Source organism: Amphiura filiformis, chromosome 12, assembly GCF_039555335.1.
Source record: "Amphiura filiformis chromosome 12, Afil_fr2py, whole genome shotgun sequence".
In the NCBI taxonomy this organism is placed as follows: Eukaryota; Metazoa; Echinodermata; class Ophiuroidea; order Amphilepidida; family Amphiuridae; genus Amphiura; species Amphiura filiformis.
In genome coordinates, this window is record NC_092639.1 from 12,905,206 (window position 1) to 12,929,762 (window position 24,557).

The following is a 24,557-nucleotide window of genomic DNA, read 5'->3' on the forward strand; positions in this document are numbered from 1 at the left end:
CGAGTCCCAATTTCCGTAAGCGTACCCGTGGCTTCGGACCTGTACCCGTACTCATGCCCTATTTTGACTTCGGACCCGTACCTGTACTCATGGACTGGGACCCGTATACCCATGGTCTGGGACCCGTACCCGTACTCATGGCGGGTTCCAATACTACAAGTCTGGTACCCCCAATCGACCTGAAATTTTTTTAAATCCCATAGGAAAATTGCGAAAACGGCTTGTAACCCCCAACCAGATCCGGTGCCCCCCCCCAAATGTGATGGCCCACACTTCGCCACTGATTTATAGCAAGTCTATTCTCAACATGAAAAAAAGGGAACCGTATAAATAGGAGTGTCATTTGATGCAGCATGCTGGTCATGTTGCAAAGGATTCTGGGAAGGGTAATATATATCTTCCCTGGTGAGGGGGTACACTTCTACATGACATAAACAGGCAAGACTACTGATATATATACCGTACTACATCTCTTGAACTATGATTTCCCTAAAGTATGATGCTGGATGAGTCAATCAATCACTACATCATGATGTCAATAATATTGAGTTTTTTGCATGATTGCTTACTATCGCCAAAATCATGTTTCCATCATAAGGCCAAAAAAATTGTTGTGTTGCACTCAGCGACCGACACTAAATCCTGAAAAATCAGGGTTTTTCACTTAAGATCAACTATTTTATTGAAAGACTAGTCTTAAATTTATTATCTAAAAAGTATCAAGTAGTCAAAATTGACAGCCCCTAATGGAAGAAGTATTGTTTAATATTTGTGGGGATTTTTAAAAACTAAAGGTTTAAAAAAATAAAATAAAATAAAAAATCCAATAGACTAACCCAACTTTCCCATTTTCAGGGCAACACAACAATATTTTTTTTGCCTTAAAAATGTTGAAATACTGATGAATGCTTAGAACTGCGCTATATTCACACTCATGCTTGATCACATGTATATTGATCACTTCATGTGGCATTTGAATGACTGTGTCATGTTTTCTGCATTGTTGCACATCCCATTATTGCAATTACATGCATAGTTGCCATGTGGTTACAAAATATATAAGAAATTGCAGAATGATGTGTGAACAAAATGAGATATTTATAGCTAAAAATTGACTTTCCGCCATCAAAGAAAATCAAATTATTTGTATTTCACTGTTTTCAGTAATGTGAAATCTTAGGAACCTTCATCCAATGTTGTTGAACTTTTCAGCATATTTTTGGCCATTAAAAGGGCATTTCGTGATCCACAGCATCATCATCCCACTTTTCTCAAAAAAAAGTTGAGATTTTAATATCACTGGAAACCTCTGGCTACATTATGTAAATGTACAAAAAATTTCTTGCAGATTAATTCGTTTTGCAAAGATATTGTGAAATTTGAATTTCGTTCTGGTTATCAGAACGAAATTACAACACATTGTCTATGGAGCAGTGTAATACACATAATCATGCATAACTCGCAAACGCAAAATCAGAATCAACTGAAATTTCGGGAATAAGCTTTTTTCGTGGATATCTACTGAAAAATATCATAAAAAGAGGATGCTAGGATCACAAAATACTCCTTTAATTGTACACAAAATGTTACAGGAAACTTGATTTTGCTAAATTACTTATTGCTTGATTGCCTCAATGATTTTTACACATAACAATAAATGGGTGTTTGTAAAAGTGCTGCTATACCTATACTCTGAATCCTCTCATGAAGAGGTCAAGCAAGTATTTTTAATAAAAAAATATCTGTATCTACAACACATGTTGTGGGAAATGAGGCAAATCATAATGTGAATATTAATTACTGTGGATAGACAAATTTTCACCATCATATTGTTAAATTTCAAATTTCTTGCAATTACTTGATTACTGTAGCCTACATTTGTACATGTATTGTATACAACATACAAGATGCAGCTTAATTCATAAAGTCATATCTTTAAAATACTGTTTGAATTCATACTATCAAATCCATTTTTGGTGACATACCTTGTTATCATATTATAAGTTTCAATTTTAGCAACAGTAGACCTGTTTATTTCAATGTGCTCCAGAATCCCAGATGTCATTTCAACAAATTACATTGACTATATAACAGTATAAACCAATAAGGCAAAAAAAAAAGAAAGGTTTCGGGGACTGCCTTTTGAGGAGAGCGAGAGCAATCACTCTCTACTGCTATCCTTAAATCTGATATAGGAGAGTGATTTTGAGCTCTTAGTTGACTATTCTCTCCTTACATGTACATTCTATTGTAAATGCTCTAAACAGCTCTCCTTGAAGACTCCAGAAGAGCTATTTAATGCTCTCCTGCAAATTCCAAAAGACAGTCCCTGAGGTTTGTCTCACAAACCCGCGGAATCCCGGACCCCTACATGGTACCTAGTAGTAGTCAATCAGCCATCAGATAACCGATTCAAGCATTCAACTCCTATCTTTAATAACACTACACTCATTCACCTGTTGAAAAGCCATCCATCTACCGTTTGTATTGTAGACAATTATGACTCATTCGGCTGTCGATTATAATAATTCACAATGCATGTTTCCAGCATCCCACTATAATATAACTAACTGAGATGCCCATTAAGACAATTGTTTTATAGTAAAGCAGCAGCTAATCACTTTTTTAATGCAGTACTAGAGGCATTTATCTGATATACGAGAAGTATTATCGCTGTAAAAAGGATGTTTCTGCTTTTATGTCACAAAGAACCAACATACATTTTGTAAATTATGTAATGCAACCCAGATTGAACACTTTTTCCTTAAAGGGGCATTTCGTGATCCACAGCCTCATCCCCCCACTTTTCTCAAAAAAAAGTTGAGATTTTTATATCACTGGAAACCTCTGGCTACATGTACATAATGTTTATGTACAAAATATTTCTTGCAGATTAATTCGTTTTGCAAAGATATCGTGAAATTTGAATTTCGTTCTGGTGCACCAGAACGAAATTACAACGCATTGTCTATGGAGCAGTGTAATACACATAATCATGCATAACTCGCAAACGCAAAATCGAAATCAACTGAAATTTTGGGAATATGCTTTTTTCGTGGATATGTACTGAAAAATGTCATAAAAAGAGGATGCTAGGATCACGAAATACTCCTTTAAATGCCATGTTCACATTTAAAAAAATCTACATTGTATATCAAGAAAATTGGAGTATATTTTTACTATTTATTACAAACATAACTATTAATAGTTCATCCAACTACAGGATCTGTGATCCAACCTATTGAAGTGTTTCTTTTTTAATGATTTGACATAAATTTGTATTATGTGTATTAATACTTCACATTTGACATTTTATAAACAAACTGACCTTTTGAAAATTTTTTCATGCTACAACATCCATTTCCATGAAATTGCATCATCATTATGCAACTAATGCACAGAGAATTGCTGTTGTGTTTATACAGCAAAATTATGGAGCAATCAACAATCCACGACTCCCCAGCTATCCAAACTTATGCTCATGGGAAGAGGTAGTTGTCCTCTACTACCTTGCAATGGATGCGTACTCGCAAGGCCGGATCCAATTACAATATTTCCATGACACACTGAACGCATTCCCTGTTTCTGACCTCAAGCAGCCATGTACGCATCCAAATTGGGCTGTTCCGGTTGAAATCCATACGCCCCCTGTAGAAGATGTAGAAGACATAACCTTAATCTCCCACATAGGGGGTGTAGCTTTCAAATGGGATCACCCATTCAGGTTACCCCATTTGAAATTCACACTCCCTGGTCATCCATAGGGTATGTGTATTTCAACTGGAAGAGCGCAATCCGTCAGATGTGGCCTTGGAACAATCGACGAAACAGATCCCGGCTTTTCCCTCTATGCAAACGTACGTATGCTTGAAAGTGTGGAGAAGAAATAAAAACATCACGATCAAATGGGTAGCTAGTGCTGCATAGTAATTCAGTCTAGCTCTGGTAATGTATTTTCTTTCGGTGCATACATATAAACCATATAGCAAGTGTCTGATCCGAATATCTACAGAATAACTTTGACAATATAATATTTTTCATATTACGACATACATATTTATTGTAACGTAACATATAACAAGTGGAAGTCGTACAAATTTAGGCAGCATTGAAAGTATGTGTTCACTTCTGCCTTGTTGATTCACGTACAATGCAGGCGGGTGAATGAATTTCAACGAAAAAACTGGTAAGGCCAAAATGCCACAAAACGGGCTAAAAGTAAAATAAAAACATAGTACTTATAATTCCTGTTCAAACAGTAAAATGCTCATACCTGGCAATGAAACCTAATCTGGGTTTGCTAATTTGATATGTAGAATACCACTTAATTAAGTAAAACAAAACAATTACTTTCCTAAGTACAAAATATACCATTTACATACTATTTACCTCAATAATAATTTTTAGTTTGATAATAAATTCATGCACACACATACACTCTCAATCAATTCAATGTACACATTTACCAACTCTAGGCAAATATTATGCAAGCTTATGTGCCACTACCCCAGACATCAAATAAATTGATATTCACACTGAGGCAGAAACGTAAAACACTGTCAGGTACTGCACTATAAATTCGGGTAAGTCAACAAATATTTGAATAAGGTGGCTAAAGTCCAATTATATCAGAATTCATACATTGAAGACAAACAGAAAGGCTTGAAATCTACACCATTTCATCACAAACTATTATTATTCTCATATTTACATTTAATCTCACCAAATATAAAACAAGATAATTAGAACCACAATTTGTGGGACATGCAATCAGAGGCAACAGGGTCAGTTCTGATGTTATTTTACACAATTTATTTAGGTTATTAGATCAAACCTTTAGAATCTAGTATGAGAAAATAAACTAACAAACAAACCCGTAACATGTCAATTGGATTACACCTACAGGGCCGTAGCAAGGTTGAAAAATATCTGGGCGGCCATTACAAATGTGAAACGGCCAAATTACAAAATATATGCCCAAATTGACGTAAAGATCTAACATGTAAACATAAACAAAACAAACTTCTCAAAAAGTGGGGCGGCTGTGACCCCGCTTGCTACCGCCCTGGACCCTGATAGCCTGATACACCACAGAGCCATATCCACAAGGCCACCCATTCTTAGAACTTGAAAAATTGTAGTTCAAAATCTTCCCTCTATGAAGGAAAGTGAACACATCTAAAAATTGTTTAATGCACCTGCTGGTACAAGCTACAAATCCATTGTATTTCACATGCAACATGTAAGGCATGTTACAAATGTAGGCATTCTGCATTGAATGTTGAGTAGACTGCTACTTGACTTACGCTGAGTATTTAAACAATGCACCAAACAATTAGAATTGCATTAAGGACCGTTCACAAACACTTGTTAGGGGGGCCTGATGCAAAAGGGGGCCCTGAAAAATGTTGACCCTCCTAAGGGGGGGCCCTGAAAAAAATGACCACACAATTTCCTGGAAAAATTAAGTTTATATGCTTTTCTGTGGGGTTGACCCATAATTTTCATGGCAAAAGGGAGCCCTGAAATTTTTGAGGTCTGTGGGGGGGCCCCAAAATTTTTAAGTGATGAATTTTTTTGCATCAGGCCCCCCCTTACAAGTGTTTGTGAACGGTCCCTTAGTGTAATTATGCATACTAGTGTGCAAGGTGATGGAGATGATGCAAGGTGACAGAGATGATGCAAGGTAGTTTTTTTAGCCCAAATTGTTCATAGTGATCAATTCATTCTTCAGTTGTATTTGAAGTACAAATGTATTATGAATTCCAAATTACTGAACTATAATGCAAGCATGCAAAGCAATAGGCCCATTCTCAGATAAAGCGTCCAAGTTTGGGCTCAGGAATTGCAAAATGCCAACCACGAAGAATTCGTGAAAATCATTCAGAATCGTAAACTTTAATAGTTTCAGAACACAAAACAATGCATGGGTGATTTTTCAACAATACTTCTTTTTGAGCAATATTACTTATGCGCATTGGGGTAACGTATCAGTGGTAACGTATCTGTGAAGCCCTTTCCCACTTTTGTCTTAATCGTGCAAGTGTAAAAACTTACCGACTTAATACCCATACTTGATCAGTCATCACCCAATGTACTAAAGTCTGGTATGGTATTTGGCTTCATTTATCACAGCGTTTTTTCCGAGGGAGTAGAATTTAGGTAACGTATCTGTGAACGCATGAGCGTGTCGTCAGGAATTTTTGCCATTAATAGACCTGATTTTTTTACTTTGAAACCATTGTGTTATGTACCACATATATAATATAACTATAGAGCCTGCTTGATCCATAATATATGGGAACATTCATATAGCCAGTTATTTTGACAGATTGTTATTCATTAGAAATATGGTAACGTATCTGTGAACAATTTTGGCGACATAGTCTCAGAGACCTGTTGGAAAAATTTAATAACTTGCGTTGTGATGTTTTATACTTTATAATTAGGGCATGATACCACTAATGAAAAGTACCTATAATCCATTATTATGCTTGGCGCATGTTTAACGAACAGGGACACATTATACGGAGCGTACCTTGGCTGGCGACATGGAGGAAACCCGGGAGGAAAACAATGGACATGCATAATCAGCTTTATTGTTTTATACTTTCTAGGCATGTTACAACCTCCAGCTCCACACATTTTAGAAAGCAACTCCTAAGTATTAGTTATATATTAATAAAAGTCATTTCTTTCTGTGAAACAAGTCTGAATCGACTTGACACTATGGGCGACACAGATTTGGCTTTTTGGACACTTTATCGGAGAATGTGCCAATAACAGGCTAGTTCAGATCCGGGTGGGGGGGGCACACTCCCAACTTTGGAGGTGACGCGTATGTAGGGCTGTTAAGACCCCCTTTTTCAGCATCGCTGTCACCCAAAGACCCCATATTTTTTACGAACACATGCTCTGTCACCCGAAGACCCCTTATTTTTAAAACCATTTGATCTGTCACCCAAAGACCCTTACGAGACTCGTACAAGTTCAATTTGAACAGCAACTTTCATTTACCACTGATTTTGTTACTTATTTTGAAAAAACAAAGAAATTTGAAGCCATTTAGCACTAGAAATTCGATTTTTGAGGTTTCTGTGGCGCTGTTTTGGTTCTCACCCAAAGATTCCGTTTAAAAAAAGGTCATGTTCTCACCCAATGGCCCCGTATTTTTTACATTTTGCTCTCACCGAAAGCCAAAAATCATGCTCTCACCCAATGACCCCGTATTTTTTACATTTTGCTCTCACCGAATGCCCCTTAGTGCGAAAGTGCCAGCCCTACATCTATCCATTTCAAATTGAAGTGCCCCCCCGGGTTCAGATGGGAGCTTATCTCTGTGTTATGTAAAATGGAGGTAATGCGGGGTCTTCATTTAACACTGATACTAGTCCACATGGTCTTTCCTCAAGGTTACTAACTCTAAGTGCTTACTCCGTGTCAGCTGAAGCTACCGTGCAGATATTTCTTGGTGGTAAATCTATAAATGCCCCCCCTACACTTTTGAATCTTGCAAATACGGATCTTCTCAAAACATTGCACTAGGAGCATACATACACCAACATACAAAAATAATGTTCATTGACACAGAGTGGCAATGATAATGTTCCATCCATCATCTTCCAGCTGATCTAGATCTATAGATAGAAAAATGTTGCCACAAATTTAAAAGGCATGGCAAGCACCAAAGCCAAGGAGGCAGCGAGTGAGGTTCATAAAAGTAACCTAATTTCTAGTACTTAAGGGGGTACTACACCCACTGATTTTTTTGCATTTTTTGCATTTTGTGAAGAAATTACAAAAAAAATTGGACAAAGTGGTATGCAAAATGAAGGGCAAATCTTCTCGTTTTATTGGTGGTATCGGTATCAATGTAGCTTACATGCTTTTACAGATAGAAGCCAAAAGGAGGTACATCACTGATGATTTAAATTCACTTCATTTTGGAAAGCTTACTATCAACGGATTTCGTTAAAATTTTGGATATGTGTTGCTAACACATTAGGGAAATAAAGTTGATATGTAAAATGGGAATAAGTGGTTCCTGATTTCTTTTATGACTTCATGAACTTGGTGCTCCACAACTATCAAAAAGGAACTGGTTAAAATGCTTCTATTTTCAATGTTGAGCTATATTTTGTATTTTTAACTTGCGACATTATTGCACTGAAACTTAATTAAGCCATAGGGAACAGGTTACAACAACCATACTACAGCAATGATGAAAAAAATTGTATTTCTTGTCACCTATACAACCATATTGGGTAGTTTTCCGTAAGCTTACCTTTTGTGATTTTGGTAACTATTTTATATTTATTTATGAAATCCGTCTCAACTAGGCATTCTAAATTGTACTCACCATTTACATCCCAAGGTATATTAGTATATCCACCATGCACTTCTCGATATATATCTAGTTAAAGACAGAATATCAAAATTATGTCTCATATGATATCACAGACTCTCACATGTGTATTCAAAATTGATGCTTAAATTTGACCTGAACCAATTGACCTATAACCTGACATACGGTGACCTAATAGCCTTTTCTTCTCCTAACAACTAATGACTATACATCCATTGTATAAGTGTTTATTTAATTTATTCAGTGTTATATCATGGTAGGTATTTTGCATGCACCACTATAGATTTTCTATAGAGAGTATAACAAAGGATTTAATGTATTCTATTCATGTACCCTACTTGAACATTTTGTAAAGAATAAATTATGGTTTGTTATGAAACACAGATCTGAGTTACTAGGTTACAGTAAACAAAAAATATATAGGGTTAAAATGACTTACTAAAATGGTTGAAAGTCACTTTATATGTAGATATATTTTATAAGTTAAGGACATGAGGTGATAAACATATATATGTACTTAATAAATTTGCAAGAAAAAAAGGAGAGGGGTACTGATGAAAATCGGGGTATTATATCGCCTTAACTAAAGAAAATGGTACCCAAAATCCTACCTGTACCAATCAAAATCACCTATTGAGCAGATTATCACTTATTGAGAAGAGTACACTCTACAGTACTTGAAGATCAGTTTTTTTAACACAGTGGTTATTACCCGGGGGGCACTCACTAAAAATGGGTAACAAGGATGTGCAGCCACATTGACCCCCATTTTTCAACTCCTTCTCACCCAATGACCCCCTTTTTTGTTTTACTGAACACCCTCTCACTCAATGACCTCTTTTTTGTTTTCCCTTTTTCTTTTCTTTCTCGCACTGAATGACCCCATTTTTACATTATTTTTCTTCAAATTTTGTCAGTTTTTTTTCAAATTTTTATTAAATTTTGAAAATTTTATATCTTGACCCAACATTTTTCCCAGTCTGACCATAGGCCTTCAACTTTGAAGGCCTATGGTCTCACTGAATGACCCCCTTTTTTGGTCTGATTTTCCCCAGTCTCACGAAAAGACCCCCTATTTTAGAACCTTCTCACTGAAAAACCCCCACACTTTTTCGGTGTCTAGGCTCTCACCGAAAGACCACTAGTTTCAAATTGTTGTCCACACATCCCTATCACTTCCAAAGTTGGCGCCCCCCCCTCGATACATGCACCTTGAAACTTGCACTAGACATTGCCCAATTATCCATAAGTAGCCCAATTGGGTGTATTATAAGGCATCATGAGGCAACACTAGAGGCAAGAGAACCTAAGCAATCACTATGAGCCATGATGGCCTCATCCCCAACACCATACATGTAGCTCAATGACCTCCATTTAAAAACCATAGCTCAAAATATGACCTCAAGTTGTAGAGTATGGGTTTTTGTATCCAACACACTCAAAGGTCATTCTATGCATGTAGAAGTCTATTGGGGTTAAAGAACCGCATACTGACAGATGAGCATGTTTGCGATCCTAGTGAATAGCACCCAAACAGCCAGCCAATCAAGGTGTGAAGAAGATCCAATACATTTTGTGCATACTTTATCTCCCGCTCTCTTTGCCTTTAGGGAAAACTACTTTCTTGCAGGAGGTCATTGTACATCACCCTATCTTTGATGTGATGTACTTTCTCTGTGCTTCACCTGATATGGTTTTCTTTTACTCTGAATTTGGACAATTTTATCTGATCTAGTACTTGTTCCAGAGCGTGGCTGACCGTGACAGGCCCTCTTTGACATTACAAAATACACCAGTCCTAACCTACGGCTCGATAGCCGCTTTGTTTGCGGCTGTGTATGGGAACCTCTTCTAATCGGATCATGAATAAACACAAAAAAATGACATGCATGGGTATGGTCATTGTTTACAACTGGGTGGTTGCTAACAATAACTCGAAATGAACTTGCTTGCTTTTTATTCCTTTATTTAATCACCATCAGTAACATCATCATCAATTGATACTTACCACCATCATTTACATCTCCATCATCATCATAAACGGGTACCCGGGCACGAAATTACCCGAAAATCCCAACCCTAATCACCATCATCTTCATCCAATCTTATTATTAAAAAATTACAACTTTGTATCCAAAAAGGGTAAATATATATATGTAACTTTCGTCACTTCAGAATCTATTTTATTAAACTGTACAAAACCAATGCATACAGTGAACACAAGTTACAAATCTGCCCCTTCCAAAATTGAAATTTTGTGGCGATTCCCCCCCCCCCCCCAAATTCTTTAAAAATCAACCATGAATGATTTTAGCGTATATTTAGGTCCAGGAACTGTCCAAATCCGCAATTTTCAATTTTTTTTATTGAAAATCAAGGTGCGTATTTTGGCCTCCAAAATCGCGCTACACGCTCGGTCAGTTGCTTGTGCTTCGTGCTTGCTAAGTCCGCGAGGGCCACATACTGCGACTAGCCTATCCATGGTGGACTGTCACCATTCTGCATGTATGGCCTGATGATCATCAAGTTTAGTTTAGTATAAAAATTCCCTTTAAAAGGGAAAGCCAGCCTCAATGTAGAAGAGGTCTTGTAATTAGTTTTGGTCAATGTGAAAGGCATTTTAGGATCACGCTTACATCTACATGACAGTCCACCAAAACAGGGGATGGACCCCTTGAACGATTCGCACCTCTCAATATAATCAGACCAAACCATGCATGTCAATTGAGGAAATTATTAATTGAGGTACCAGCATGGTATATCAACAAATATCAGCATGACAACTCAGACCAATTACCCCACATCAGATACAAGTTGTTGACACCTCGTTTGTTTGATTGGTTCGTGATAAATACATACTGGTACTACCAGTACGAGTAAACAAATGTGATTGTGAACTGATGACTTGTTCGTAATTTTCAACCATCGCTTTGAGGCAGCTTGAGTGGACATGGCACAACCCTCCCCTTTTTCGTCACCATATATGCCGAGCCGATGCGGATCCATGTTTTTGAAGGAGGAACCTTGATAAAATAATAAAATACAATCTGATACACCAACAACCAGCACGTTCAACGTGTACTGATGCTTAAAATAAGGCCAAAAAAAAGATTTTTTTTTTTTTTTTTTACAGATATTGCACTTGAAACTGACAATTTGAAGACTGGTAAATAAGTCAAAACACACAGCACTTTACTGGTTTAACTCTTGAGATGGTTCTGCATGTTATACTGTTCATTTTCTTTACATTTTCTTTCTTTAAATTTATACTAACCACTGTTTTACTAGCACATTCAACGTAAATAAAAAAAAAAAAAAGAAGAGACATGGTCGGGACCAGGGTACACGGTCGGTCGGACGTGGACAAACACACAATTTTTTTTTTTTGCCTAACGGTTGTGGTGTGTACAAAAACGAGAAGGGATACTTAATAAAACTGTACTAAAATGAGGTGTAACACCACCCAGCAATTATTGTGTTTCTACTGGCAGTAATACCAGGTGTCACATCACATGGTCTACCTCACGAGGTTAACAGTTGCCGGGTGTCCACACTGCATCACTCTGAACTGATCTATCTAGATACCAAGTATGTAAACCGTTTTATTACCCGACAGCCTTTCCCCATACCAAAAACATGCAGTATTAAAGCGTGGTAAGACATCACCAATCATTATGATATTCAACCCAAAATATTGCCCTGCTGATGAACCCAATTAATGTTGTATGGTGCATGAAATGCAATCTGATCTTCACGTGATCATATTAATAGTCTACTCCCAAAGACTCCGCTCGCTCGGATGGTCTGAAAGCACAGCAGCTAAAGGGAGTATCCCATTATGCTTTGCCGTACCATAATTAGAACTAAATGTGTCATAGAAAATGTACCGGGTACACAAAATCCCTCACTACAAGTACAACTTTCAATTACTCACTAAAAATAAGGGCAAGGGAGCTTAGACTTTTTTTTGAAAAAGTATAACCCCTGAAGTATTGTGAAACTATCCATGGCTCTCAATATCTAAGCGGCTCTTGTTTATATTTTGTATACATTTGCTATGGAGCAAGCAGATATACTGCAATGCATGATGGGATACCCCTTTCAGCTGCTGCGGTCTGAAATTATTGATTGCAAACAGTGCCATTCAAAATTTACATTGAAACCCTCTTTTTGCTTGTTTTGTTTTTATGCTTGCATGTTTGTTTGTTTGTCCTTGTTTTTTAATTGATTTTGGGGTACAAGATCATTCCAAACGGGCACATTTCCAGCAATTTTTCCCCTAAAAGTTCGACAATCAAACATTGACAATAATTACAACCAGGGTTCGAATTTGGCTGTATCGCATAGCAGTTTGCTCCTTATTTTGAAGCAACTGCTACCTAATTTTGCATTTGTGTAGCACTTTTTATAGTACTTTATATAGAAGTATCCTGATAATGATGATTTAGCCAAAAACTGCTACGCAAAATTTTTAAACGAATTCAAACCCTGATTACAAGAGAATAATCAGTGTTCGATTTACCTGGTGTAGCAGAGCAAAATGCTCCACATTTTGGACAACCTGGACCAACTTTTGGATACATTTTAGATTGTATAGCAATTTTTTGTAATGTAAACATATGCTAATAGTAATATAATATTACAAGAACATAATGTTTTTGCTAAAAATTTGTAAATCAAACCCTACAAGAGATCCAGAACTAAATTCAACAATGCACAATAATTGCACATGAGAAGCACATGCATGAGAACATATATAATTATCAACACCTCTTATCTCAAAAAAATAAAAAATACTAGAGCAACTGTGCCCTTTGCAAGGGCACGAGGTAAGTTAGGCGGATGATTGTGACGATCTCATCAAGCAGCAACACTGTGCTGGATAAGATTAATTTTAATAAGACTGTTTCATTAATTGCCATTTTCATATACATTGATCGTGGAAAGCTGCCATTTTGAAAACTTGACCTTTGACCCCTTTATTGCCCCTTAATGACCTTAAATGAAATGTAAAATATTTTTAACATGTTTAGAATGTCATAAGGATCATTGCCTTTAATTTTCAGCTCAATTGAAGCATTTTGAAAAACTTGACCTTTGACCCCTTTATGACCCTTAATGACCTTAAATGCATTTTAAAATATTTTTAAAATGTTTAAAATGTCATAAGGATCATTGCATTTAAATTGCACCTCAATTTGAGCATTTTCAAAAACTTGACCTTTGACCCCTTTATGGCCCTTAATGACATTGAATGCATTTTAAAATATTTTTAAAATGTTTAAAATGTCATAAGGATCATTGTATTTAAATTTCAGCTCCATCGAGCATTTTGAAAAACTTGACCTTTGACCCTTTATGACCCTTAAATGCATTTTTAAATATTTTTAAAATGCCATAAGGATCATTGCATTTAAATTGCACCTCAATTTGAGCATTTTCAAAAACTTGACCTTTGACCCCTTTATGGCCCTTAATGACCTTGAATGCATTTTAAAATATTTTTAAAATGTTTAAAATGTCATAAGGATCATTGTATTTAAATTTCAGCTCCATCGAGCATTTTGATAAACTTGACCTTTGACCCCTTTATGACCCCTTAATGACCTTAAATAAATTTTAAAATATTTTAGACATGTTTAGAATGTCATAAAGATCATTGCATTTAAATTTCAGCTCAATCTGAGCATTTTCGGGTAAAATGACCTTTTTGATCCTCTGTGACCCCTTGGATGACCTCTGACGTTAAACAACCCATGACTTTTGTAGCCATCTACCCAATACTGCTTGTGACTGAGTTTGGTGAAATCCGATCAAGGATGTGGAAGTAGTAGCAAATTGTGAGAAGAAGAAAGAAAGAAAGAAAGAGGAAAGAAATGGCAAGAAAGAAATAAGTTAGGCTGCCGCTAAAAAAAAAAAAAAAAATTGCAGCCAAGGGACCAACATATCATCCTGAATTACTGCAAGTGCTTTATCCATGGTGCACATCATTTCCACGTGCGATTGATAAAGCCTGGTACATGAAGGTATGAGTTGATCAGTAGGGAAAGACGTGACAATTTGACAAAAACTCGCTGCTGTTCCCGTTCATATTTATTCATGCCAGTATTCATGCTCCATGGATGACCTCGTTTTGTCACATAAATGTTCTTAAAAACACACCTGAGGGAAATTCCAATTTTCAGCAGAAAAACACTACCAACTCATAATTCACATTTTTGTATAGCAGCATTCTGTTGCCATGATCTCATTTCTTGAGTCTAAAGATTGGGAATGAGTTCAGCTGGGAATAGAGGTGAAAAAACTCCCTGTTCCAGTTCATAAGTTATTCATGCTTCATGTGTGACCTCTTTTTGTCACATAAATGTGTTTAAAAATAGACCTGAGGGAAATTCCATTTTTATAAAAAGAAAAACAAATCATAATTCATATTGATTTGGGTACACACACACACAAAAAAAGCATTTTGTTGTCATGAACTCATTTCTTGATGCCTTTGACCTGGAACGGTTACACAATGTGAAACTACGTGTAGTAGTTTTGCAAATAAAATGGATGCCAAATGGACAGCCCGACAAAGATTGCTTTTCAATTGATCTGTTATATAAAAATTCTAGCTTGTCTATTTTCACTTCCTGTTTACTCAATTTCCAAGCCATTTTTTCTCTTTATCATTTTTTCAAGTTATAAACAAGTAGTTTTTTTTTGTCTTTTTCAATAAGTGCTCAAGGAAAACCAGAAGGCCCTTTTTCTCTTCAAATGTGAGACTCCTCTGGCAAGCAAGTTGAAAAATAGATCAACTCAATTGGCAACTGGTCCAAGCTGAAACAGGATCAGTTGTTAAAAAGTTAAGCATAAACGCAAGTCCTGCTAATGCCACATCCCACACACACATATTGGGAATGTCCACAAAAAAGTGATTTTTTAAGGGGGTACTACACCCCTCGATAAATTTGTGTCTATTTTTGCATTTTTCTCAAAAACTAATAACACAGTGGTAACAAAACTTACGTATATTATAGGGGCAAGGAATCCAATTACTACACTGGAATTTCAGTGACCTAAGACAAGCGTTTTGTTATTTATGGTAAGAAATAAGGTACCGCTAGCATGTACCTCGTTTCCTATCATATACTGAACCGCTTGTCTTGAGTCACTGAAATTTCAGTGTAGTAATTGGATTCCTTGCCCCAAAAATATGTATAACTTTTGTTACCAGTGTGTTATTATTTTTTGAGAAAAATGCAAAAATAGTCACAAATTTACCACACGGGTGTAGTACCCCCTTAAACAGATTGCATGCCAATGTACAATTAATGTTGTCCAAAGGCCAAGGTTCGTGTAATTGATAAATTACAACATGAATTTGATAATAAAGATGTGGGTAAATTCTGATAGCGTGCAATGCACTCACGGTAAATATTCTAAAGGTACGGGTAAGTCAAATTCACACTCCACATCGCAGCACGAGCTCGGCGGTGAAAATGTTGGTCCGCGATGGAGTTGGATTTTGTTCAACTTTATCACGTTGCGCTGTGATATCGCAGCACGGTTGTGATTGGCTGCTAAAAAATTAAGGTTGGCAGAATGACCATAAAAGGAGATGCAGACCCAACATGCTTTTAAAACATCGCAGCATCATGCAATGAAATTGAAATGTACATTTTAATTTCATCGCGCGATGCTGCGATGTTTACAGGTATCGCAGAATCGCATCGCTCAGTGGTGTGGAGTCGCAATCAGTGCTGTACGGTGCAAAACCTGATTGAGGAGCCAAGGCTCCTAACTTTATAAATTTAGGCGCCCAAATTTTGCTCCCAGGTTAAAAATCCGAGGTGCCAATTGAACAACCATGTGCGTTGAATGTTCATAGCTGCTGTACTCAATCTACATATTCCCATTGAACGCTACATACTCCATACAGCATGTACAGTGTAGGCCTATATGTTTTCCAGGAAGTCCCCATTGAGACATGATAAATGCATATATTCATAGCATACATTCATACTCTTGAATGCTACATTACATACATGTTTTACATTTGCTGGCGATTAAAAGCTTCAATAGTTGGTCGCCATTGGCGCCAGGGATTGAATATTTAGTCGCCATCAGAAAAAATCTAGTCGCCAATGCGCCTAAAATGGTCGCACCGTACAGCACTGGTCGCAATCAAACTTAACATTGCAACATTAATATTCACCTTAGAACATAATAGGCTACAATCCAAAGTCAATATGATCCTGATCAGTCTGTCCAAAAGTCAGCATTGATAATGGTGTCAAGTACAATATTGACAATAGCCAACAATCCATAAACATTTTGAACAGACAGACAGAAATAGACTTTCAAATCTAGGTCAAGTTTTTAAACTTAAAAAAGTACTTAAAATATTTAAAGAAACTCGGAAAACTTAAAATTGTCAGCATAGTATATAATTAGATAATTACATAATTTGTTCTTCCCCAAATGGAGCCAAACACAATGTGATTTGCTCTGCAATTAATGCAATCACATATTTTCGGACCCCTGATATTACTGTGCTTGGATGTACGCTTACACATGGAAGTATGCATGCCAAAAACATGCCAACAAATGTTGCGACTTGTATGGTCACTGAGGACCATGTGGACTAGTACCATAAAGATACCATGGTAGGTACCTGATAGCCTACAATGTACTTGATAATATGAGCAGGGGTGTGCCCAGAAAAATTCCATTACCATTAGACTACAATGGATAAGACTACTCTTTGCCCTGTGCTCCCCCCCAGAGGATGATTTAAGCACTTCCCAGCAAGTCTTGCGGTTAGCACAGCTGTGTGAGTGAACATGACACCACTGCCCGCCCACTGCATACACACGTGCATGGTGAAATTTGAATTTGGACAGATATATTTACAATAAATACACCTTCAAAAGGTTGGTCGATTTCACATTTTCTGTTATCTACAGAAGGTGTGAATTATCCTTCATGCATACATCACTTTAGATCTGAAATCGACCAAGTAATGATGACACACGGGCAATTCTAAAACAACATCTTTTGCACAGAGTTCAATGGGATTTGAAAAGTAAAATGGCAGTTGAAACTCTAGTGATAACACTTTTACAATGCATGATGGGGCTTCCTTAAATCATCCTCTGGCTCCCCCCCCCCTCCTCCCCTATATTGTGCAAACACCACCAAGTTCAAAGTACTATATTTGTAGCTATCTGTACATTGTATGACCTGATGAATACCAGGGATGAAACTCTTCAACCATCAACATAACAAAGCACCATAAACATAGGGCTATAGTATTACCAAACCAACAGTGGGTATTACCTGTGAATTCAAACAATAATTTCAAACGGGCAGCAAAAAATCCCCGAAAAAATCCAACTCCCCGGGATCAAACCTGGAAATCAAGCACTTTAACTTTCTATTTTTAACAATCTAATTACAAATATTATTTCATCTTTGGCCCTACAGTACACAAACACTGCCCACAACCTGGCCTGTACTCTTTCTGGGTCAGATATATGGAAGACCCTGCAGGGTTCAGTGTATTTATTTTCAGAGAGCTACAATGACACAAGGGACTGTGAGTTTATTAAACTGTAGATGAGTGGGTGGATGCATGGGGTGTGGTGAGGTGTGATTATAATAATAGTTTGGACTGACAGCCTGTGTGACAGGTTGACAGGTTTTTCCTTCACCTTATTTAAGGACACACAATTTGACAGGTGTATTATTCAATAGATTAGAACCAACATTTACAGAGGCGATGACAATCAATAACAATTGGTGACAAATATTAACAACTAATAGTAAAATAATAACAGTACTTATTTTAATTGGCAATTTGAGCATTACATAATAATGAACAACAATGATGTTTCTTTCTTTACCGTACCATATTGACCTTTCACCTACAGAGTATGTGGCTCCTCTTTGATCTTCCCTATCTTCTAGGTCAAGTTGATCAAAGAAAAAATTATACCCATTGATGAAAGTAGCTCAACTTGTACATTGTACAAAATTATTTTGGACATTCAAATTTTGGGCATTCATAAAGAGGATAAAATCTATCGGTGGGCCTTATAACATCGTGGATTAATATCAAATTATCAACTTATTCATTTTGAGAAATGTCTTGTGACATCTCGCCAGAAGCATCACAAACTATTACCGTATTGGTCCGAGTATAGTCCCACCCGTTTTTTATGTGAACATTTTTCACAATTGGGGGTGGGATTATACTCAATTTAAAAAAAAAAATTCAATGCATTTTGAAATCATTACTAGAGTATGACATGAATACAAATTATCAATTTTCATATTAAAAATACAAAATATCTTGAAATTTTTTTTTTTAGGCCAACCATTTTTTTTTTTTTTTTTACAATTTCTGAAATTTTTCAAAAAATGGGGGGGTGGGATTATACTAGAACGTGGGACTATACTCGGACGAATACGGTAATTGAAGTCCTATACTTTGTCTACTTTTAAACAAGTACAATATAGGTCAACTACTAGTATATCACTCTTAATGTGGGTCTACTTTTTGGCGTAGTGGTAAAAGCCTAATAATTCCCGTCGATTACTAGTTGATCAAAGTATCTATAGAGTCGACCACTATCATCCATGGCTTTGATTAAAAGTTCATGCATGTTTTTAGTACTGAATACAATTATACATAAATATATAAATAATAAATACATTTTGGATTTATAAATACATGTATGTACTTCTGAAACCCAAGACGTATCGTATATCATACAAGAAACAAAGTACGCAGGTTATCAGCAAACAATAATTTTTGACGAGCAATACATGTATGCAACTGTTACCAAGATGACAGCCATCTCAAGCATTTGAATTTTCATTCACTCATCAAGTGATGATGATAGTGCTATGGAAATGACATTTGAGTGGCCTGGAGTGGACCTCCTGATGTATTTAAAATGAAAAAAAAGAAGCGAATGGTGTTTTGAATGGTCTCAAGTCAACCATTTACCGGTATTAGTAAAGGACAGGTCTGCAATTGGAAATCTTGACAACTGAGCTGGAGCGGGTCTTCAAATTCTGCAAAAATCAGAGAATTGATTTTTGCAATGAATGATTCTCCTAAAATGTGTATGTAAATTTAAGTTTACGAGATTTAACGAGAATCAGAACTGAGTTTCCCAAAATAGTACACATTCTTGATTGGTTCTCACTAGATTCTCGCCATATGTGAGAATTAGTGTTGGCCGATCCAACCCAAGATCGGATCTGCCGATCTCCGATCTGAAAATTAGCAGATCGGGCCGATCCGATCCCGATTCAGATTCCTTAAATGTTATTCTACAACCAGTACAAGTTCATTCAAGTCGGGCCCCAGTAATGTTAACGGTCAAAGCTTAATTCCCCAAACCTGTAACTATGTAATATGATGACCGTTTTTAGAGGTTTTTCATGTCAATATCAACCCAAATAAAATACCATTTTACACCCCAAGTCCCAGCGTTACTCACTCAGTGCCTCCGATTGTCGGAAGTTTAATCATTAATCCATTTCTCTTGATTGTTTTATTCTTCTTTCTTCTCCGCGAATCAACTTTGATTTGCGTGTGTACCAAGTTAGGCGAATCACTGCGCAAATTGATTCGATGACCCTGCAGCTAAATCAGCTCCATCGATATTATATTATAATTTATGCATATATTATGACGTATTGGGGAATACCGCAGAATTCCCATCCTGATTGGTTGTGCAGAGTTGTTTACAGAAAGAATTCACATGTTCGGAGATTAAGAGATGAAATCGTCCGTGTGAGGAGGAATAGCGAATGTGCGCAATTCTAAAAATAACATGCCCTCAAATTCACCTTGGGAAACCCGACATTGAAGGGCGCACGTGTCGAGTGTTAAAGTGTTTACAAATTTTTCCCAGGGACGCACTGTACAGTCAGGAGTGTTGTCACTGAGTGGATAATAATATAAAATACAGTATGAAACGACATGATTCTTGCGGTGGTAACAACGTTTTTTGGAAATATATTGGCATTAAATAGTAGTAATGTTACATAAGAAAGTAATGGTAAGCTTAAAGAATTGTTGTGTACTTTTATTACTGTCAAGTTCAGAGATCGGTAAGCTAGATCGGCAGCTGATAGCTCATCTGCCGATTCAGATTCAAGGCCGATGCAGTCCATATCGGCACCGATCTCCGATTCACAGATCGGTATCGGCCAACACTAGTGAGAATCAATTCTGATTTACATCACGCAATTGAAAGTGCGACAACAGTGAGTCTGTAAATTCATCAGGTTTGCAGAAAATCAGATTGCAAATGTTCATTTTTCATTTTTAGTTAAACTTCTCTAACTTGACCGGTTCAAATGTTTTGGCCGATATATATCTTCCTCAAAGTGACAAGTCTTTGTTGTGGGTCAAAATAAAGGCCCAATTTTTCAAATTTGGATTTTAATATTCGAACTTGTTGACTGCTTCTGGCCCGATGGCCAGTGGGTGCTTTTACTGCTGTACACTGCCGGTGTGTGTTTTATGCATCCTACATTATACATGTACAGTCCACACAAAAATTAGGAAATGCAAGTGAAGCGAGCACCGAAGGCGAAGCGCTTGCATAAGGTGTTTACTGCAGGTTAGAATTGCCATAGAATATACTGGTACGTGTGATATCAGGTACCAGGTACTGTTAGAACTTCCATATAAATTGTCAAAAATGGCTGAAAAGAACAAAAAATTTAGCCAAATGGTGGGGAATGTATCCTCCCTGTACTCCCCGGGATTGACGCCCATACAAGCTAAGTGCTCTTTCTTAAAATATCAGATATATAACAGGGGCGGATCCAGGAATTTTCAATAGAGGGGGCGCCGAGCCACCGCCGCTGTGGCGCGGCTTGGCGCTCACACAAAGTCAGGCGCCGATCTGCAAAAATACAGAGTCAGGCGCCGATCTGCAAAAAATAGAGGGGACACGCGCCCCCCTCTAAATCCGCCCCTGTATAAAATTTGCTACAAGAGCAGGGTGGCTGGTTTTGGCTTTCCCAGAGTCACTGAAAAAACTCAAATAAGTCATGAATGATGGGAAAAGAAACTACATCAGTGCAAAAAGGGAAGGCATGGACAGGAAGAACACAGGGGAAGAACCAAGAGACCAACTTTGAAATTTGGCTGCATTTTCAATCTGCTTCAAAATGTCCTGCCTGGGTCAAAACACAAGATACCTGCCACCAGCCCCCCCAGCAGGGGTGAAAGCCCTGGTGGAAAGTGACTATCTAGATTTTTAAAAAAGTCTGAAAAAGTTTTTTAAAAAGTCTAAAATTTGGAAAGCTCCAATGCCTATTCCTATACATGTATGTATGATCACTTGATTCGAGTTGCCCAATATTTTCAAATTTTATAACATTTATATTGAATTTTAAAAAAAGATTTAATACCGTAGTACATGAGTATTATTATTTATTTTTCAATCGGTAAAATGAAAATCTTTAGAATCTGGCATACTTATCTGCATACAATAGTTGTATTACTAACAATGTCAACACAGGAAAGTTGGTCAACAATACTGCGTAGTCTAGTTGTATTGATTTTAGATGTTATTATTAGATGGACCACGACGGCCATTTCACCTGCATGTGATGGCATGTCTTGCCTCTTGCTGTCACTCAGCAGAACTTCTTGGTTTACAGAAAATATTGGCTTTTAGACCGTACAATAATTCGTTTATCATTCATCTACTAGTAGTTTCAAGCTTAAGAATACCTCTTTAAATCAATGTATGACATACTTCATAAATTATTACAAGCGTGAATACATGAATACCATAATTTGTGCTATATGAAAATTGATAGGGAAAACAACATTTTTTTTCACACACCCAAAAAATCATCTTGTTTACACACACTGCAAACACAAATTACGCGTCATTAGGACCGCAGCAAGAAAGCAAGTTTAACAATATGAAAGAATGTTATTACCTTCCGCCTTATGTTTCTGCCGTAAATGTATCCATTGCACAAAAATTCCATGGAATGAGGAAGACTTGCTGCACATAAATCGCCATCTTGGGCTACCAATTGACAGCGAATGCATAGCGTTTCTCTGTGAGCAAAAATTATTGTGATTTTGTCGATAAGTGGTCCGGGGGAGACATTCCACCGTAGAATTTCTTCTTGTGCAGGTTGATTGTTTCCTCTAAAATTTAGATAGTGAAAGGAAATAACTCAACCATTTTCATTGAATTGGAAATATACATCGCTACTTACCTAATATGAGTTCCTGTGAATAAGAAGATTCTGTATAATCTTGATTTACACCATCAAAATAAAACCCAAGTAAATTACAGTACGTGCACCCCTTATTATATCAACATCAGAAGTCTCGACTGAGCGATTGTAGTCGTACAATTACGCTGCTCTTGCGACAGTTCTACAGTAAAATGCGTGTAGCGACCGCTGGTCTGTGTAGCACTCAACAAACTTACGTATGATATTTTACCACACCTGCTTCTGTGGGGCGCTGTGGCTGTCAGGTCGATTGTCAGAAGCCTGCAGCCTGAGGTAATGAGTAAATAAAGATGATGCAAGACAAATAATTTTATAGCTATTTATTGCTCATGTTGTCAGCTAAAACAGTGGGTCGTCTTCCAGTAAACACAAAACGTTTTATAAAAAACGTTTAGGCCTACATAAAAAGGCGGTTTTTTTTTCTTTCAACTCTTTAGTGCTCTTTTTTTTTCAGTTTACCCCGGTTTACCAGCTTTTACCCCTAAGGATAAAATTATCAAAACGTTTTAATGACAAAAATTGTGCAAAAAATATTTACCGAGAAATAATTTACAATATCATTTAGATAACATTTCTGGTATATCCTTCGTGTAAGAGAGCACGAAACAAATGCTAACTACAATCTACTGTATAGGACCTAGATACTTTTATACTCACACCCTGCTTTCTAGCCTACTGCGGTCTACTGAAGATAGGCTTACTTTTAAACCCTGATATCTATCATGCCTACTCCAGATATGTCATCTACTTCAGAGTTTTATACGCACACCCTGCCATCTACTTCAGCTCGTTTTACACAGTCTCTCAGTCTTGCTGGGTACGATAATAATGAACTGAGTGCAATGCATTCGTCAAGATAATCGCACGCGCCGTGGAGTTATTGCATTTAGCTTGAGAGCCGATAGGCTCGAAAGCTAAATGCAATAACTCCATGGCAAGTGCAATTATCTTGACGAATGCATTTGCACTGATACATTATCCGTCATACACTTTGAGTGTAGGCCTATTAAAACAATAGGCAATATTAATTGCTGCATTCATTATATTAGTTTTAATATTAGGGAAAATATCTTACATTTTAAAAACACCGTCAGGACATTGACCAGCTACGTAGCATTTAACTGGTAAAGAAAATCAATCCCTGTAATCAATGGTATCGATTGCGCCATACGTCATACTTAGGTAACTTATTCACGCATGGTTTAATTGACTTGACTTTATGTTGTGATCATTTAATATCGTGGTTTCGAACACAGAGAGCACTGAACCAGTTGGAAACGATCGATTTAGATGTCAGACTAGTACTACGGTGAATATCAACTGGACTTTATAGCTCTATAATTTGAACTACTTATATTAAAACACACGACATTGGGATTTAACAATTTGTTCAGTATTTATGCCTTCAAACACATGTGTTTGAAGGCCTATGGTATTATAAAGCATGATCATGATATTATGCGCTAGTGTGTGTTTCCCGGGCCCGGCTATGTTATTTTAGATATAGGCCTACATGTATTTCATTTGTAAAATGCTGAATATTTTGCAATGGTGTCATCTTGTATAATTATGATCCACCTGTTTTTGGCCCTTTTAATTAATAGAAGCTCGATTATTCTCATTTGATGTTTGATTTATTTGAGGTCATTAATCATAATTTATGACAATGATATTTGCAAGGGTGCAACTCTACTAGTCTTATTACAAGACTGCCCTATCCCAACTCTAAACCCTAATCCTAAACTCCGTAAACGAGGACTGGACTCAAGTCTAGCGAGTTGCACCTTATTCGGTAATTGTACACTATTATAGAACACCGTTTGTAACTATACCATTTTAACACCACAGAATGTATATTCGTACTTTTTTGTTGGTATATATATCGAACAGACAATTATATAGTTATGTGATCTCT

At 36.9% G+C, this 24,557-nt stretch overlaps 1 protein-coding gene across 1 annotated transcript in view; it reads right to left on the reverse strand.

Annotated features, from left to right (window-relative positions):
• The window catches only part of LOC140165810 (uncharacterized), a 108,318-nt gene extending 85,854 nt beyond the window's left edge, over positions 1-22,464 (reverse strand). The window contains 1 exon segment of the mRNA XM_072189133.1: positions 22,334-22,464. The gene's annotated coding sequence lies outside the window, so the exon portion shown is untranslated.
• Between the last annotated feature and the right edge of the window lie 2,093 nt (positions 22,465-24,557).